The sequence below is a fragment of the Vanessa atalanta genome, chromosome 7, assembly GCF_905147765.1.
Source record: "Vanessa atalanta chromosome 7, ilVanAtal1.2, whole genome shotgun sequence".
Lineage (NCBI taxonomy): Eukaryota > Metazoa > Arthropoda > Insecta > Lepidoptera > Nymphalidae > Vanessa > Vanessa atalanta.
The window spans coordinates 10,555,684-10,566,059 of NC_061877.1; the positions used below are offsets into that span (position 1 = coordinate 10,555,684).

Consider the following 10,376-nt stretch of genomic DNA (forward strand, 5'->3'; position numbering starts at 1 on the left):
CCTTAAGTCCTTTCGATCTGATAAATACATCAGGTATATTTAAGATAAACGCTATTGATTCTAAAAAATAAATAAAACAAAATACGATTATTAGATAAACCAGGCATCTTTGCTTTTACAAATTAATTAATTGCGTATTATTTTAATTCTTTATTAATTAATAGACAAATATGTTCCACAATAATAAACTGTTGGATAATCGCGTTGTGTAAAACAAACTTTTTTTTTTTAATTGGCTATAGGCAGACCAGCATCTGAACCACTTGACACTTGATACTAGTGACCCTCGCCTATAAACACTGGTGTTGTAAGCAAAATAAATGATTCCTAAAAAAATCACTACTAACCAATGGATCAAAGTATCAAATACATTCAATGTACTTATGTACTTGTAAAGTAATTACTATATCAGTCTTCATACAAGGATAAAACAACCTTCAACCTTTTAAATATACTCATTATCTTGAATTTAAAATCATCTTGCGTACGCTTCTCTCACTATGAATAAGGAATTATTCATAACATCATACAGACCGTTAATAAACCTTGAACTATTGAACCTATCTTACGCTTTAATAAACACTGTTAGCATTATTCTAGAGAACATGGAAATAAGTTCATTGAAATTTATCGACACTTTAGATTAAATTATATTCATTTAGTTATATGAAAAAATGTTTTATGCTTAGGAAAAATGACGTAAATATAATTAATTAATCTCTGGAACGGCAGGACCGCTTTTGACGTGACTTTCACTAGCAGATTGCTGATATAATAAGGAGTAACTTAGGCTACAACAATAACTTTTTTTAAATTCAAACGTACACGAAGTCGCCGGCATAGCTTGTTTGTAAATATTATATTTGACCAAGTCATTATTTTTCCTCTCCTTTGATGATTGAGAAAAATAAATGTATCGACATTTCGTCTAGTTGGTTCGATCACTTGTTACATTGTTTTGATACAGCCATGCCCTATTAGAGCGTCAGAGATAACAAGATTAAACGGCTTTAGGGGTCCAATAATCTTCTCATGTTATTGTATTTTTTCCATATTATATTTCCTTGAGTTTGTATATTCTTACATTTAGATTTGAAGAAAAACATTGATATTTTATAGTTTGGAGGAGCCGTTAAACAATATCGCTGTATTTAAGTATATATTATACATTCAGACAATTTGGAAGAATATGTTTATGTTGTAATACAGACCAATATGTAGAACATTTGCGTTTTGAGTTGATATATTAGGAATAAATTTAAACTTACTCAAGAAGACAAACAAAGATAAATTTCGAAAAAAGAAGTCTTCATCGCTTTTTTTTTAATTTATGTAATAGGCATTTCTCCAGACTTGCACAAAGCTCTACCACCAAGTAAAGTTAGTAGAGTTCAGTGCAAATTGCAAATGCAATCTTTCGATAATTTGCAATCCAAAAATTTAAATGATGATTCTGCCTAGCAATAAAACCATGCAAGTATATTAAAATAACATCAATCAAATTATAAATAAGATACAACACTGAGAATACATACATACGTCCTTGAAAAACCAAAATAAAAAAAAAAAAAATTGAAGACTATAATATTTTTTGATCGTAATATTTATTGTTATAATAAATAATATTTTTTTCCTGTCGGACTCACTGGGAGCGGTTAAAATTGATCGTTTTTGTAATTCAATTTGAATATGACTGCTGACTCTGTTGCCGATGTGGTACTTCAGGGTATGGAACTATTCATTCCGTATTCTGCGGTCCCCATCGGTGGCAAGTCCCAGCCCTGGTTTGGTCGTTTCTGCAAAACGGCTTCACGCAGAAAATGGGAACGCTACCAAGACTGGGCTAACGCATCAGCGTCTCGTGATGTAAATACCAGCGCAATCAGAAAGGAATATAACTCTGCCTCTAGGTCCTTCAAAAACGTGATTGCTAAGGCGAAGACGGAGTACATTGGCAGAATTGGCGAGAGACTGGTGCGCCTCCCTTCAGGAACACGTGCGTTCTGGTCTCTCGCCAAGGCTGTCTTAGGGAATTTCTGTCAGCCTTCCTTACCATCTCTGCACAAGGACGGTGAGTCATTGGCCCATACAGCGAAGGAGAAGGCTGATCTTTTAGGCTCTCTCTTCGCAGCGAACTCGACTCTGGATGACCGAGGAAAGTCACCACCAACAATCCCGCGGTGTGATACCACGATGCCGGAGGTTAAATTCCGGCAAAGTGCAGTTCGTAAAGCACTTCTTTCCTTGGATATTCATAAGTCGAGTGGACCCGATGGCATCCCTCCAATCGTGCTACGGACTTGTGCTCCCGAGTTGGCGCCGGTCTTAACGCGTCTTTTCCGGCAATCCTATGCATTCGGCGTCGTCCCGAACTCCTGGAAGACTGCTTTGGTGCATCCGATCCCTAAAAAGGGCAACCGCTCAGACCCGTCCAATTATAGGCCTATAGCCATCACCTCCTTGTTCTCCAAGGTAATGGAGTCCATTATAAACTGCCAGCTCCTGCGGTACCTAGAGGAGTACCAGCTGATTAGCGACCGCCAGTACGGTTTCCGTCGGGGTCGCTCAGCCGGTGATCTTCTAGTTTACCTTACTCATAGATGGGCGGAAGCAGTTGAGAGCAAAGGGGAGGCATTAGCAGCCAGTCTGGACATAGCGAAGGCCTTCGATCGCGTGTGGCACAAAGCGCTTCTTTCGAAGCTTCCTTCCTATGGGCTTCCCGGAAAATTATGCAATTGGATTACCAGTTTTTTGGCAGATCGGAGCATCAAGGTCGTTGTCGACGGTGCATGCTCTGACTTAAAATTCGTCAATGCTGGTGTTCCACAAGGCTGCATTCTATCACCCACTCTGTTTCTTCTGCATATCAATGACTTGTTGCAAATCAGTAACATTCATTGCTATGCAGACGACAGCACCGTAGACACCTCATACACCGGCCGTGCTAATATTTCTCGGGAAAACGTCGAAGAAAACCGGAACAAACTTGTATCTGAAATCGAGTCTTCGTTAAACAAAGTCTCGAACTGGGGTCGGCTAAACCTAGTTCACTTCAACCCCAAAAAGACGCAAGTTTGCGCGTTAACTGCTAAAAAAACACCATTTGTCGTATCTCCACGATTCGAGAACATTCCGTTAGCCGCTACAGCTAGTATCGGAATACTTGGCGTTGATATTTCGAGTCTCGTTCAGTTCCGCGGTCAATTGGAAGGCAAAGCCAAATTGGCATCAAAAAAGCTTGGTGTGCTCAGCAAGGCAAGACAGTATTTCACGTCGGCCCATCGTCTAAGACTATACAAGGCGCAAATTCGGCCTCACATGGAATACTGCTCTCACCTCTGGGCGGGTGCTCCCCAGTACCAGCTCCTTCCATTTGACCGTATCCAACGTAGAGCGGCTCGAATTATCGACGATCAAGCCCTTTCCGATCTGCTTGATCCTTTGGCTTTGCGTAGAGATGTTGGATCGCTCTGCATCTTCTACAGAATTTATCACGGGGAATGTTCCGAGGAATTGTTCGAATTAATCCCGGCTGCTGAATTTCACCTTCGGACATCTCGTCAAAATTCCAAATATCACCCGCACCACCTAGATGTCCGAAAATCCACAACAGCGCGATTTTTAAGACATTTTCTGCCTCGCACAACCACTCTGTGGAACCAGCTTTCGCCGGCGGTTTTTCCGAACCGATACGACTTGGGAACCTTCAAGAAAAGAGCGTACTCTTTCCTGAAAGGCCGGCAACGCACCTGCAAGCCCCCCGGTGTTGCAGATGTCCATGGGCGGTGGTAGTCACTTTCCATCAGGTGAGCCTCCTGCTCGTTTGCCACCTTATGACATAAAAAAAAAAAAAAATATAAGGCTCAAGAAGGCGGAAGCTATAGAGGAATATGAATTATTATTTATTAACTATTAACACTACGCTACATACATTTGTAATAAATTATAATTCCAATAGCACAGGCTTACTCACACTAATCAAATGCTGCCAGTGTGATTTGTTTGGTATCGGCACACAAAACCTTAATTTAAATATACCTTTTAAGTCGATTATGTTATAATTATGTAGATTTCAGTTCTCACGATCCGAAGGCGTCATTGCTTTAACTTGTAAAGCTAAGAAGAGAATACGAAACTACTAATTAAATGTACTCTTTAGCCTAATATAACTATAAGAGAATTTCAAGATGTTATTCAATTATTATTTATAACGTTAACGTTATTTTATTTTGATTTTTAATTCCTTTATTTTTTATATATTATACAAATAATAACTGATTTTTTTTTGGTGCTTGAATTTATATGGTGTAATTTCAGTAGTTTAAGATGACAAAATATAATCAAGTTTTATAATAATTCTCCAACAAATCTATTTTTTAATGACTTGCAATCATTTCATTATTTCTCGTGACATATCAATGTTTTTAAAAAAAGAAGTTAGTATATGTATTTGTGCCAGTCTTAAATAGTGTGCCAAATAAAATAGTATTAATTAAAGTTTAACATATTATTAAATAACTAATTATAACATTAATTTTATAAGTATATAATAATGTAAAATAAATGGTTTCTATTATAACCATTATATGTACGACTAACCGATACGACTTGGGAACCTTCAAGAAAGGAGCGTACTTATTCCTGTAAGGCCGGCAACGTACCTGCAAGCCCACCGGTATGTCAGATGTCCATGGGCGGTCTTAGTCACTTTCCATCAGGTGAACCTCCTGCTCGTTTGCCAACTCTAAAATAAAAAAAAATAAAAAAAATGTAATACTGTGATATAATTAATTATGACATCATATGGCGTAACACCGTACTGAAGGCTAGGGCTAGTCGCTAACAGTAGATTATAATTTTAAAATCTAATAAATATCTAAAGCTTATAATCTCATAGAATATATTTTTCATAAAATCGAAAGATGATCAATCATGGCTACAAAAAATAATATATTGGACCCATAAAACTATTTCTTGTGGTCGAAAATATTATCAAGCATTATTTTATGTCTTTTATTTTCAAAAACGTTTCCAAAAGTATTTTTATTTTTAGCTAATACTAAAATTATACTTTAATAAAAAAAAAATTATGACCTTTTGGTTCTAAGATGATTTCTATTCGCATGAAGTCAGATTAACGAGATGCTATTTATAGTAGATAAATGAAAGCGCGCGTTATTGCCTCCACTGGTGACAAGAATTCTGGTTAATTTTTCGTCTAGAGAATCGAAATTGGGATTCAACGTGGAAACGTTGCTAGAATTCTTGTGATCATCCTCCGCCATACAACCGTATACCGGACGTAACCGTAACCGAAGCTATTTTTAATTTTGTCTTGTTATAAAAATTAAATATTGAATTAACAAAGTATCATTATTACATTATTGAGGTTATCCGTAATGAAAAATTCTTGAATCGAAATGTACCACTTTGACGTTTTTTCTCTTACTATTTTTTAAATAAATATTACTATTATTATTTGGATAAACAATAACAGTACTATTATTGAGTTATGAATTCGATTTATTACATATGAAATTAGCTTTTTACTTATATTACAATGATTGAAATAAAAAAAGGTTAACTTCCCGTACCGGGAATCGAACCCGAGCCTCCTGGGTGAAAGCCAGGTATCCTAGCCACTAGACCATACGGGAGTTGACAAGTTTAACGAAGTTCCGAATTAAATACCAATCATTAAGGATTATGTAAACGGCATGTTATTATTTTAATAGCACAACCCAGTCTTGGTCAACAGGTAGGTTCGTTTGAAAGCGCTATACTCATTATGTGTCGATTTGATAAAAAATAATGCGATAGATAGTCCATTTATTGAAAATTTACGGACTATATAACGTCACGCTACAACAAACGGTACAGCGAAACAGTAACGTTTACAACAGGCGAAACCACTTGTACATATCGTGAATGGAAAGAAAGTAATACCGGAACGCCAAAATGGTACTTTTGAAAAAAGAGCCTTACTAATTTTACTTTAAGCCACATTTCCCAAAAGTACCATTTTGGTGTTTTAGTCTTTCTTCCTTTCCATTGAAGAGATGTTATTTTAATCAAACTCAAACATAAAATAATTATATTCTTTATTCAATTAGACTGATAAAAACACTTTTGTATAGTCATGTAACAATATTGAATTATATGTAAAGCTACCACCGGTTCGGAACGTAGATTCTATCGAGAATCGGCAAGAAACTCAGTAGTTACTCTTTTCCACCATTTTAATTAAAGAGTATGTCAGTAAAGAACAATATTTTTTTTATATATCCTACCTAGAAATAATTAAATACTAATAATAATAATCCACGCTTTTTGATCATTATTAATAAGATCTTGTATTGAGTAACAAAGGTTTTTTTTTTTTATTTTTATCAGACCAAATTAAAAATAACCGTTGATACATATTATAGAAACGCGAAAAAGATAAATAAATATTTATCTTAGCATGCTTAAAACAATCTGTCTCTACATCGTGACACATAATTCTTCTCCAAATTTAAAAATAAGAACTGAAATAATAATCAAACAGTCCGATCATTATCTTTAATAAATATGCCAATAGATTAATTTCACAATATCAGGTATACGACTGGATTATCAACATAAAGATAAAAGTTTAAACCTTTTTAACTCTTTAATTTAGCCGGTTTATGTGTCCTTATTTGTTATTATTGTTATTCGTTTTAACCCACGATGAGTTTGTCTTGCATTTAAATAAAATATCTACATATATAAGCGTTGTCTTTTTAAATAAGTCTCATTACAATTAAGTAAACGGCTTAGTAACTCATGGAAGACAATCATACATACTTTATCTATACCAATATTATAAATATGAAAGTAACTCTGTCTGTCTGTCTGTATGTTTATCTTTCACGGCTAAATCACTGAACCGAATTTGATGTAATTTGTTGCATGCATTGGCTGCTTTTTTACGACCAACTCCCAAACCGCGAGTGAAGCCGCGAACGACACCTATATTTATATATTAGGAATGAGAAGTACATGAAACATCTTTTTACACGACTACATGGAATTCCAATGCAAATCAATGATAATTGAAATCTTATACATACATTTTACTTTTGAACGATAAATAATTGAATAATAAATAGATAAGAAATTTAAAAGATTTTTTCCATGAGCGGGCTTAAGTTTTTTTTTTATCATTGCTTAGTATTTGTTTCAGAACTTCGTAACAGCTGTCATATCCCGTATGGTCTAGTGGCTAGGATACCTGGCTTTCACCCAGGAGGCTCGGGTTCGATTCCCGGTACGGGAAATTAAAGCTTCTGCTACAAGATGCATTTTTATTTCAGTCGTTAATAAATAAATTATATTCAATATATAATGCTTGCAAAGCGTTCTCTTAATGAAGGATAACATCAAAAATTTACCGATCGTAGAATAAAGTAAACAGAACAAGAAAGGATGGGTTTGTATGGCCCTTCTCGTTCAAATAGCAAATAAACGGGATCATAACAATACTTTTTAAATGTACGTAGTCATTGCTTGTGTAGAAGATATTTTAAATTTAATTACTACTTTAAGTCTTTACTGTATTTTTTTTTATTTAATACAGGTCGACAGTCTGATATATGGGCCTCCTGATAGTGAATGTTCACCACCGTTATATACATTGGCGGTGGTGGCGGCACAGCCAACCTTACAGCGTTAATACGTCACTAACCTTGGAAAATAAGATTGTATGTCCCTTAGGTCTGAACTCGAACCTCAAAACTAAATATTTCTGTTTAGCGGTAGAATATCTGATGAGTACGTACTGACGGATTTACTACATACGAGCAATTCTTATAAAGAAAGAGATTGTTTTTATAATATAATTCATTCGAAAATGCAGAATCATGGAATTAAAATAATTCCAACATAATCACCAAATCGTATGGATTCCAGTATAGTTATCTATTATTATGAATTAAGTGAAGTATCCCTTTTAATCTAAATCTATCAAACTATTAAATTAAACCCAGCCAAGTTTATTACAAAACTTTGGCTCCGCAACTTTGCACGGGTAGACCTATATTGAGACATACTAGATAGTTTTACATTAACAATTCCACCGTACATTCCATTTATAGATTTACGCAGCGCTAGACATAGAATTTTTTTTTTATTATAGTATCTTGGCGAAAAACTGATTCAATTTTTTTATATAGTTTTTTATAAACTTCATGATTTAAAATATGTACACAATATTATTATGTCTTAATAAAAATTTTCTTTTCTCATATAATATGCTTACTATGTACCTACCTAGGTATGTATTGACTTTCTAATAAAATAAATAAATAATATATTTGTACGTTGCATTTTTTTATTTTATGATATATGTAAATCACCAATGCGACACCAACGTCGTCGTCGTCAGGACGTCGCCTTCTTCGACTTACCAGAAGCGGCCGAGGATGCGACCTTGCCGCCGGACGCGCCTACGACTCCGGCACCCGCCGGTTTCTTAGAAGCGGACTTAACTTACATTTAACTAGCGATTGTCACTTTACAAGCAAACCCGTCAGGTCCAGCCTAGCGAGTATGGTCATTTAAACAGGATTTGATTATCTTTTGTGAAAACTACCAAAATCAAAACATTTGTTTCTTTTTTTTTTTTAACTAACTGATCTCCACAAATTCTTCGTTTATTTTATGTATCTTGCCATTATTTTGATTCTGTTTGGTAGTTCGATGTTTTTTTAACAGTAATCATGGAAAATTGATTGCAAACTAAGTTATCTCAACAACAACATTGAAGATTAAAAAATTATATTGAAGACCACTTATATTTTCTAGTTCTCTTCAAGACAAATAAAGATATATTGAAGTCGCCGGTTAGAAACTATTGTAGCGAACTTTATTAACTTTTAGAAGTCATTGCACTATATGTGCAGAAAATAAATAATTTTTCGAAACAATATTTTCAAAAATAGAACAATAAATTTTTCTCAGTGTTATAATGTGGTGTAGCCTCATTTTACGCCCTTGGGCACGGCGCGGAATTACTTCTGGGTAAACAAATAAAGACTAAACTCATAAAAAGAAATAGGTGTATGCATTGTTACACGAGGATAAGAAGGATAGATTAATAAACGTTATTTAATATAAGATTGTGTTTTAAATTCATTAGTTAATATATATATTTATTTATAGAATCAGAACGATTTGATTTAGTTACGTAACGCCTCTCGGTGTTTTTGAATATAATAAATTTATTTCTAAATGAAAGGTGAGATTTTATAAATTGAAAAATATATATAATAATTTTAAAAATAAAATATATTTAAATAATTCATACGAACTAACTATTTAGTTTTAGTTATTTTCTATAGTATGGGGCACACAATTTTATTATTATTTTTTGATTAAAACATTTACAGATTATTAATAAATATAATATAAAAGCGAGTAGTCTTCTTTCAATTTCCAGAATGTAATTGTGCACGAGAGGTGGATTTGTCTAAGAATACTCGTTTATATGGAAAGCTGAGATTATTATCAAATTACTTTAGCATTGCACGTGAAAGCGAAAGAGACTCGATTTTCAAATAAACGAGTTTATTATTTTGTTTGTTTTTATTAAAAACGGTTACTTTCAACTAAATTGGTCGGCATGTAAGTGGGAGGTTACGTAGAATACAATGTTTTTACTATCTTCTAAGAACTTTTTCATTCCAGTATCTATATTAATAAAGTTAAACAATGTTTTATTACAAAAGTTTTTGTTTTGTATTGGAATCTATTCGGCTAAATTGGGCATGATGATGATTATATCGCATACAATATCTTAATTTTGACAGGAATATTTACGGTATTCGTTCTACTACATTTGAGAAAGAGATAGCAATATTTCAATGTCAGCGAAAGTATCGCCGGTATTCACATACCAAGTCTACCGAATATACTTTTCTATAATGTCTTTTTTACAACTTATAGGATAATGGCTACCTTATGGTAAATGGTCACCACCCCCTGTAGATATCGGCATTGTAAGATATATTAACCATTCCTTACATTGCTAATGAGCAACCCACCTTGGGACCAGAGTGACGTTTTTGTGCCTGTAGTCACACTGGCTCAGTCAGGACCCAATACTAAGTTGTACAATGGTTCTGTTGGGCCATAAAATATCTGATAAGTGGGTGGTACCTACCCATAAAGGTTTAGGCAAGTCTTACCACCGAGCCATTACATATTGTATTTTTAATTTATGTATAATAAAATATGTGCAGTTCAATTTATGATTTTTTTTCTAAAGCTATTTTTATCCTAAAACTAACAGAAAAGAAGATTTATTCAACCATGACATGACGCATGTAAAATAAGCGAATGTAAGTTTTCGCTTC

At 34.1% G+C, this 10,376-nt stretch overlaps 2 non-coding genes across 2 annotated transcripts; one reads left to right on the forward strand and one right to left on the reverse strand.

Annotated features, from left to right (window-relative positions):
* Positions 1–5,585: 5,585 nt before the first annotated feature.
* Positions 5,586–5,657, reverse strand: Trnae-uuc. Its single transcript has one exon. It is a non-coding gene; the product is annotated as a tRNA-Glu (tRNA).
* A 1,571-nt stretch (positions 5,658–7,228) lies between these two features.
* Trnae-uuc lies at positions 7,229–7,300 on the forward strand. Its single transcript has one exon. It is a non-coding gene; the product is annotated as a tRNA-Glu (tRNA).
* The last annotated feature ends 3,076 nt before the right edge of the window (positions 7,301–10,376 follow it).